Source organism: Lineus longissimus, chromosome 11 (genome assembly GCF_910592395.1).
Source record: "Lineus longissimus chromosome 11, tnLinLong1.2, whole genome shotgun sequence".
Taxonomy (NCBI): domain Eukaryota; kingdom Metazoa; phylum Nemertea; class Pilidiophora; order Heteronemertea; family Lineidae; genus Lineus; species Lineus longissimus.
Window position 1 is genome coordinate 7,077,225 of NC_088318.1, and position 7,004 is coordinate 7,084,228.

The 7,004-nt window shown below is 41.0% G+C and overlaps 1 long non-coding RNA gene across 1 annotated transcript; it reads right to left on the minus strand.

Annotated features, from left to right (window-relative positions):
- Positions 1 to 1,670: 1,670 nt before the first annotated feature.
- Positions 1,671 to 2,850, minus strand: LOC135496182 (uncharacterized). Its single transcript, XR_010448625.1, has 3 exons — positions 2,429 to 2,850; positions 1,899 to 2,129; positions 1,671 to 1,735 (listed from the first exon to the last, which is right to left on the minus strand). It is a non-coding gene; the product is annotated as an uncharacterized LOC135496182 (long non-coding RNA).
- Between the last annotated feature and the right edge of the window lie 4,154 nt (positions 2,851 to 7,004).

Here is a 7,004-nt window from a genome sequence, read left to right on the forward strand (position 1 = left end):
GAGCATCTACTTTGCCAGTCTGGTCCACTTTGTACTGGAAAAAAATCAAGAGAACCTCAAGGATACTTCAAGCCAATCAATCTGAATCAAGGTCATAAAAAGCTCTGCGGTATTCAAACATTGTGTTAATCAGACGAATGGAATTGAGCCATAAGGAAATATTCTGCTACCAGGCTTTTCCTTAAAGGTCATATATCAAGGTTTTTTGCCATTTTCTGCTGTAAGACGATTTCAAAAGTGTACCTAACACTTTATACAATACAGAAAACCAAATGCAATTAGCTCCATCCATTTTGAAGATATAGCCAATTATGTGTTTGACAACTTGATTGCCTGATCAGGCTAGCAACTGGCTTGTTAGAGCCAGGCGGCGGGTTCAGCAAAAGTTGTGATGTAGATCATGTCATGCAATCATAAAAGCAGGAGGGCCTTAATTAGTTATGCACACCTGGAAGTAATGTGTTTCATTCACTATGGTGTATTGTGTGGCTCCGAATTGTGTCAAGGCTAGCACAAAGAACAATCGAATGACGGATGGGACCCATTTTCATGAATTTCCAAAGCCAGTTGAACGAGAGAGGAGGAAGCTGTGGATTCGGAAGTGCAAACGTTTGGAGTGTTGGAAGCCTGGGCCTTCGGCCAAACTTTGCAGTGATCACTTTATCGATACGGATTATCACATGAAGCCGGATATCTGCATCCAACTGAATACATTGCACTTCAACGAGAATTCCAAACGTGCCCAAGCAGCGAACAAAGATGGGACTAAGCGATGGTCAGTCTCCTATCCGAAGGCAAAGAAGGGTGAACCTGTGGCAAGGGAAGTGAAAGTACCAGTGACTTATGGTAGGAACCTTTTCAAAAAAGTACTTCTATATCATACATGTAGGTTGAGGATGCTCCTTGAAAATGGCCATATATAGAAAGGGTGACAACATCCGATTGCTTGGCAGAGTGCCAAAGTAGTGTTGTTGCAGTCGTCTTCCTAGCCGCTGATAAAGACTCTCGCCTAGCAGTGGTATATGAAACCAGGGGCGGGACATACCACTGCCGTGGGAGTGTACTCTATTAAGGAGAGCACTTGTCAGTCCCATGGGTGTCCTTAGGGACCATCTCAAAATTTACTGATGCAAAAAAAGAGGAACAGTGTTTGTCTGGGGGGAGTTTTCTAGGTGCTCAGTGTTCACAGAGAGACTAACACTGTTCTTCTATTTTGGCATCAGTCAATTTTGAGATGGTCCCTTTAGAGAGGTTCCACTTGACTGTGAACACCATTTCCATTTCCAGAGGTATTTCATGGAGATGATCTTGTGTCACCAAAAACAACAGGACATCCTATAAATACAAAATATTTATTGTTCAAAAAAAATCAAAATATTCGTTCCTTTTCAGAATACATTAAACTTCTACTGAATGAGGTATTGAGACTTCGAGAGAAAATGCCCTCGTACAGCACTGCATTGGCCAATAGAGAAGATCGCATCAAGTCTACACCCAAGCCAGTCTGTACGAAATACACAAAACGTCAAACCAAACTTGAGGTCGTGGATAGCCGGAAGACTCGATTTAATCGGACGCTCAACTCTTTGGATAACGAAAGCCAGTGTACTCCTCTGAGGGCCAGGTAGAGCGAATCTTGTCACGAGCACAGACTGGAAGAGGAAGTCTTCGCTTTTTGCCCAAACGTTGCCAGCACCAGCGCACAAATCTGCGGTATGCAAGGTATCTCCATAACCTGAAAAGACAGTTTGAGAGAAAATTTGAGTTCAGATGAAACATAATGCATACAATGTAGTATGGTCATGAATCCTTTGTGCTGAAAGCAGTTGTTTCTGTTTTGTAAATAAATAGGAAGTGTACATGTACAAGTTTCTGTTATTTTACTTATTTCAACTTACTTGTGCATTGGCTGATCATTTCCTATTGGCCCTTGATCTTGGATAAATTCATACATGGCACTTTCCAGGACATATCAGTCAAGGCAGTTGCTTGCGAATCCGGGATGCAGAGTTATGCAGGCAACTCCATCTGGCTCATAACTTTCCTTCTTGGCCAGAACTGGGGAATAGTCACTGCAGCACATCGACTCTGTTCCAGTGATTTGAGCTGTGCAGTTTCCACAGTCACACCTGAAGTGATAAACGTTTACATATTTACAAAAAATGATGATTAACACTAGACCAGTTGCCAGTTGCCCTCCTTGGCTTCCCTCAGTCTCAGTGATGATGAGGCCGAGTCCATGACATGGCAGATGGCAAATGTCCTTCAGAGACTGTTCAAATACATACAACCATTGAACCAATACAAAGCCATCCAAGAAGTGCCAGAGCATCAGATAAAGTCCAATTGTGTATAGTAGTAGTGGATGCATGTCATGATGTAGTGCTGTGTGCATAGAGAACAGAGTGAGAATGTAAACAAAACTTGCCATTTTCTGTTGCCTGCACGTTCAGGGCGTTCATCCTCCACTTCCTCATCACTTTCGTCCGAATGATCACTCTCATTATGATCTAGTGATATCAATGGCTCGAACATGTATGGCTCAACGTTTAAATATCCTTCTGTATCGACCAAAACATCCTCAAATTCACTGCTCTCACTCTCTGAACTGTATGCGGAAGCCATCTTGCTTTGTTCTGACTGACACGACCTACGTCATCAAAAAATCCCTAGCGGCCACATGTGGAACTAATCTAAAGTTGTGTGTGGTGGGAAATTCAAATAGTTTCAAATTGAAAATTGAAATAACTAAATAATGACTTTATTATTAGAATTTTTTTAATGTCTGGGATCTTGTTTTTTTAACCCTCAACATATTTCATGAGTATCAAGCATGTTTTCAAACCTTGATATATGACCTTTAATATCTGCTTCAATTCAACTTCGTCATTTTAAAATCCTGTCACAATGCTAGTCATATCACACACAATCTAAGAACTGTGAATCAATGTGAGAACAATGAATCCAACAAATATTAGAGTGAACTGACTTTGAACTGAGAGAAAGTGCTAAGCAAGCAAGGTGAGATTCCTAAGGATATCTGCAGAAGGTAAAGGAATCTTTGTAGAAAGTCCCAGCATTCTATTTGATTCAGAACTCTGCTTTGACTGCAACTGCATTAGAAATATTGACTTTGCACGAAGATATGTTTCCTGTGCTAAATGCAGTGGAATGGAGTGCAGAAAAGTTATGTCATGAATGATCTCACGTATGATCTCTTCGCATGTTAAAGCCTGTACCAATTTTGAGTAGAAAAAATCTCCCATGCTGTTACATATTGCCTTATTTTGGAGAGGTTGTGGTTAATTCTAACTTTGGAATGGAATAGAATGCTGGCATGCCTGGGGTTGTGTTTGAGGTAGGTATCATGAGCATTATTCACATATCTTGAAAATCAGAGCAATCTTCAAGATTTCTTAGCCATGTGGATGAAAGTATAGGCGTATAATATTCAACATAGGATCATGAATATGCCAATAATTGAAGGGATAGAGAAGTAGTAGGCATGGTAGGGGGGAATTTTTTTCATGAGGTCTTAGCCTCTGTCTATGTCTTTTTCGCTTTCAAGCTCTGTAGTGTAAGTGTTAGTAGCCCTCAGGGGCCTGTGAATATCAAGTAAAGGGGTAGACCGTTCGATTGAATCATGGTGGTCCAATTTAATCATGGTCGGATTAAATGCAAATCCACCTGTACACAATGTCATAGTGCAGTTATTAAGCGTAGGAATTTGCTGAAAGTTGGTATTTATGGTGTATATCAATCTACACAACGGTTATGCTTTTAAGTTTTAATTCAGTGTGTATTTTCGAAACAGGGAATTTTCCTTCTGCTAGCTACACCCCTGGTATCTTTGGTTTCATAGAATTCAATGGTAAAGAAAAAGTGAGCTGCATGATGCCATTGCCATTGGCATTGGTGAAAGTTTTGTGAAGGAAATGAACTTTCGATAATTTGGACAAGAACCTGTCGTCCTATCTTGACCACCAAGGTTTTTGCATCTTAATACTAGGATTTAAAATTGGATGAATTACAAAGGAGATTTGGCGATGGAAGATTGGCCAAGCATGTTTAGGCATTGATATTAAGGCTGGCATGGGAATAGACATGTGCTACCGGCTACTTGAGCACGGTTGTATGCATGGCACCCAAAACTCAAGTGTGCTTGGAACATGAAAAAAACAAGAATATCAATGGAATCCTTCATGGGTATTACTGCCTGGCTATGTTAAAACGCAGTAAAGACCATGAAGTTCAGGATGCTGTCGTCCAGGAGGCAAATAAACATTGTGGTGGCTAAATGTCCGAGTAGCTAGGGCTTTTTTCCATGGGAGTATGACTTTTTGAAAACGGAATTCGTATTCGGTCATGTAAGTTAAGGGTTGGCTATAAGCACCGCCATTTTGGCTCGAGCTTGAAATCTTGGAGCAACTAGAACTCATTCATAATTCAGTTAATACCAATTTCAAGGCTGGTACGCCGTTCCCTGAAAAACAAAGAACAGCATACCATCCTTGAAATTTGAATTCACTTTATTTTGAATGAGTTCTTGTTGCGCCAAGATTTGACATTCTAGCAAAAATGGTGGTGCCTATAGCAAACCCTTAACCCTTTTACTGCCGAAGTCGCACTTCTGCGACAACCATTATTTTCCGTTTACTGCCGAAGTCGCATTTTTGCGACATTCTGTGTATCACTAAAAATCAATAGATAACACGAAGACTAGCGTAGTTTTTCAAGAAGTTCGTAGATGGCGTTGTAGTACGATGATAGAGCTTGCAAATGGCGGCGCCCATGGTATATCGACCTGTACAACTTTTGGGAGAAAATTGAGTTTGAAGTTGGTGAAATGGCAAAAAGATTGTCACTGACGGAGGTTCTGGACGAACTAGATGTAGTGAATGATTCTGATTCAGGTGAGGAGTTCGTAGATAGTGATTCGGATCCAGAATACGATGTAAATAATGACGATGCTGAAAGCGATAGTGACAGTGTGTATAGCGATGTACATGACGATGTAGGCACTACACAGGGTGTCCCAGAAGTGCCAAATGTCCAACCTATGCCTAGGCCTGATTCTCCCATTGAGGACAATCCTGCTGATAGTGAAATGGATTCTGATGATGAGCAGGATGTTGTTCCTAATCCTGCTGCTCCTGCTGTAGCTGATGTTAGGGCTGGTGGTGATGGGCCTAGGGGTGAGATGCGAAAACTTGATATTTTGAAAATTTCCGCACATGGATACCTCCTCTACCATGGCATTATTTCGCATTTTAGGCAGGACACAAACAAATTCAGGGTTCCCATTCAGGAAAAACAAAGAAAAGACATTATTACTATTGTTCAAACAGTTTTATTTGAAAAAAGAATTGAGTTTGAGTCAATTATAGTGTTTCTTTGAGATTTTTTGTCCGTCCTCACTATAAATTCAAGATGGCGGTATGCAAATTAGGTCAGAACTCCCAATTTTTTTACCCCAATTGAAAGAGGGGGTCATACTGAACAACTTTCATATACATTGTTTGGCTGTATCTCCAATGGTTTTCTCTCACTAGGCTGGTGAAATATGCTGCCTTAATTACTGTAAAAACTATAGAATCTACCGGCAGTTGGGGTTCATGGAAATTAAAATTGGCCGGCAGTAAAAGGGTTAAGCTTTATCCATGAACAGTGCTTAAGCAATTTACTGAAACTACCCTAGAGATGGTATAGCGTATAAAGTGAGAAATAAAGAGGGGCTAAGTTAACTTACCGATATTGGGAAATGACCAGTTGTAAGTTGGGTAGACGTTATTGGTACTGGAACGTGTACAACGATAGTAACTGTAGTGAAGAGGCCCGAGTCAGAACCAAGTCAGAACGACACCGTAATCTGATTCTCAATCATTGATTTCCTGATACGAGACTTGATATGAGACAGAACATGGACAAGCATTCTCCAAAACTGGAGTTAGCCTCTTTTGACCGTACAACGCGTTTTGGCGGCAGGATTCAAGTAGTCCCGAGCATGTTATTCTTATATCGTAAATAATCAACGTGCAAATTCAATTATTTCGACAAGAAATGTGTTTTTATGTCAAATTATCTTGTGTATATCCTAGTCAGTACAGATAACGGAGTTTTTGTTTTTGGCACTGGGCCAACGTTCACAGCGATTCAGCTGGAAGGAGCCTCTGCGGATGTCAGATTGCTTTATTGGCACTTTGCCAACCCAATCAGCTGTTCCGCACCGTCGCCGTACTGACCTAAATTGACAAATATGGTATTTGTGACATGATTTAGGTGACTACACTGACGGTGCGGAAAAGAGTGTCTTAAAGCTGACATGCATGGATAAAACCCCAGCGGCTAAGTTACAAAACACAATGCTCTACTACCAAACGTCCAATACTACTTGAAACACGATATACACCCAGCGAGAGGTTTCGCTTGACTGCACAAACAAGAAGTTCATCGACGAGACAGGTCAGAGGCGATCCGGTGAAAAGGAAATGAAATGGCCAGGGCCATTGTGCTCACCTCATGTGGAGGAAAGATGGATAAAGAGCATGGTATTGTGTCATAGGTTTGATGTAGGTCCAAGCAATTACAATTTCCCCAAAATGGCCAATTTACAGTACATTCGACCTCTGTGACCTTGAAAAGTAGGTCAAATCAAAGAAGACCCGGGTGACACATTGAATGGTTGTTAGAATTAGATGTACCTATGATATAAAATTGGTGCCAATCGGGCAAGTCATTATTAGGAATAATGGCATTTTGAAGAATTTAAGATTTGGCCCCCTCCCTGGAGGCCAAACGGCAAATCAGATCGCACCAAACTTCGGTACCTGAGATCACCTGACCAAGGGGTACATGTGTACTTAATTTGTGATCAATAGTCATTGCAGTTAAGAAACGTGCCATAGTTACGGCCTGACGGCGAAGTTACGCCATTTGACCTCTGTGACCTTGACAAGAAGGTCAAATTAAAAACCTGTGTGACATATACTGTATGGTGGTTAGAT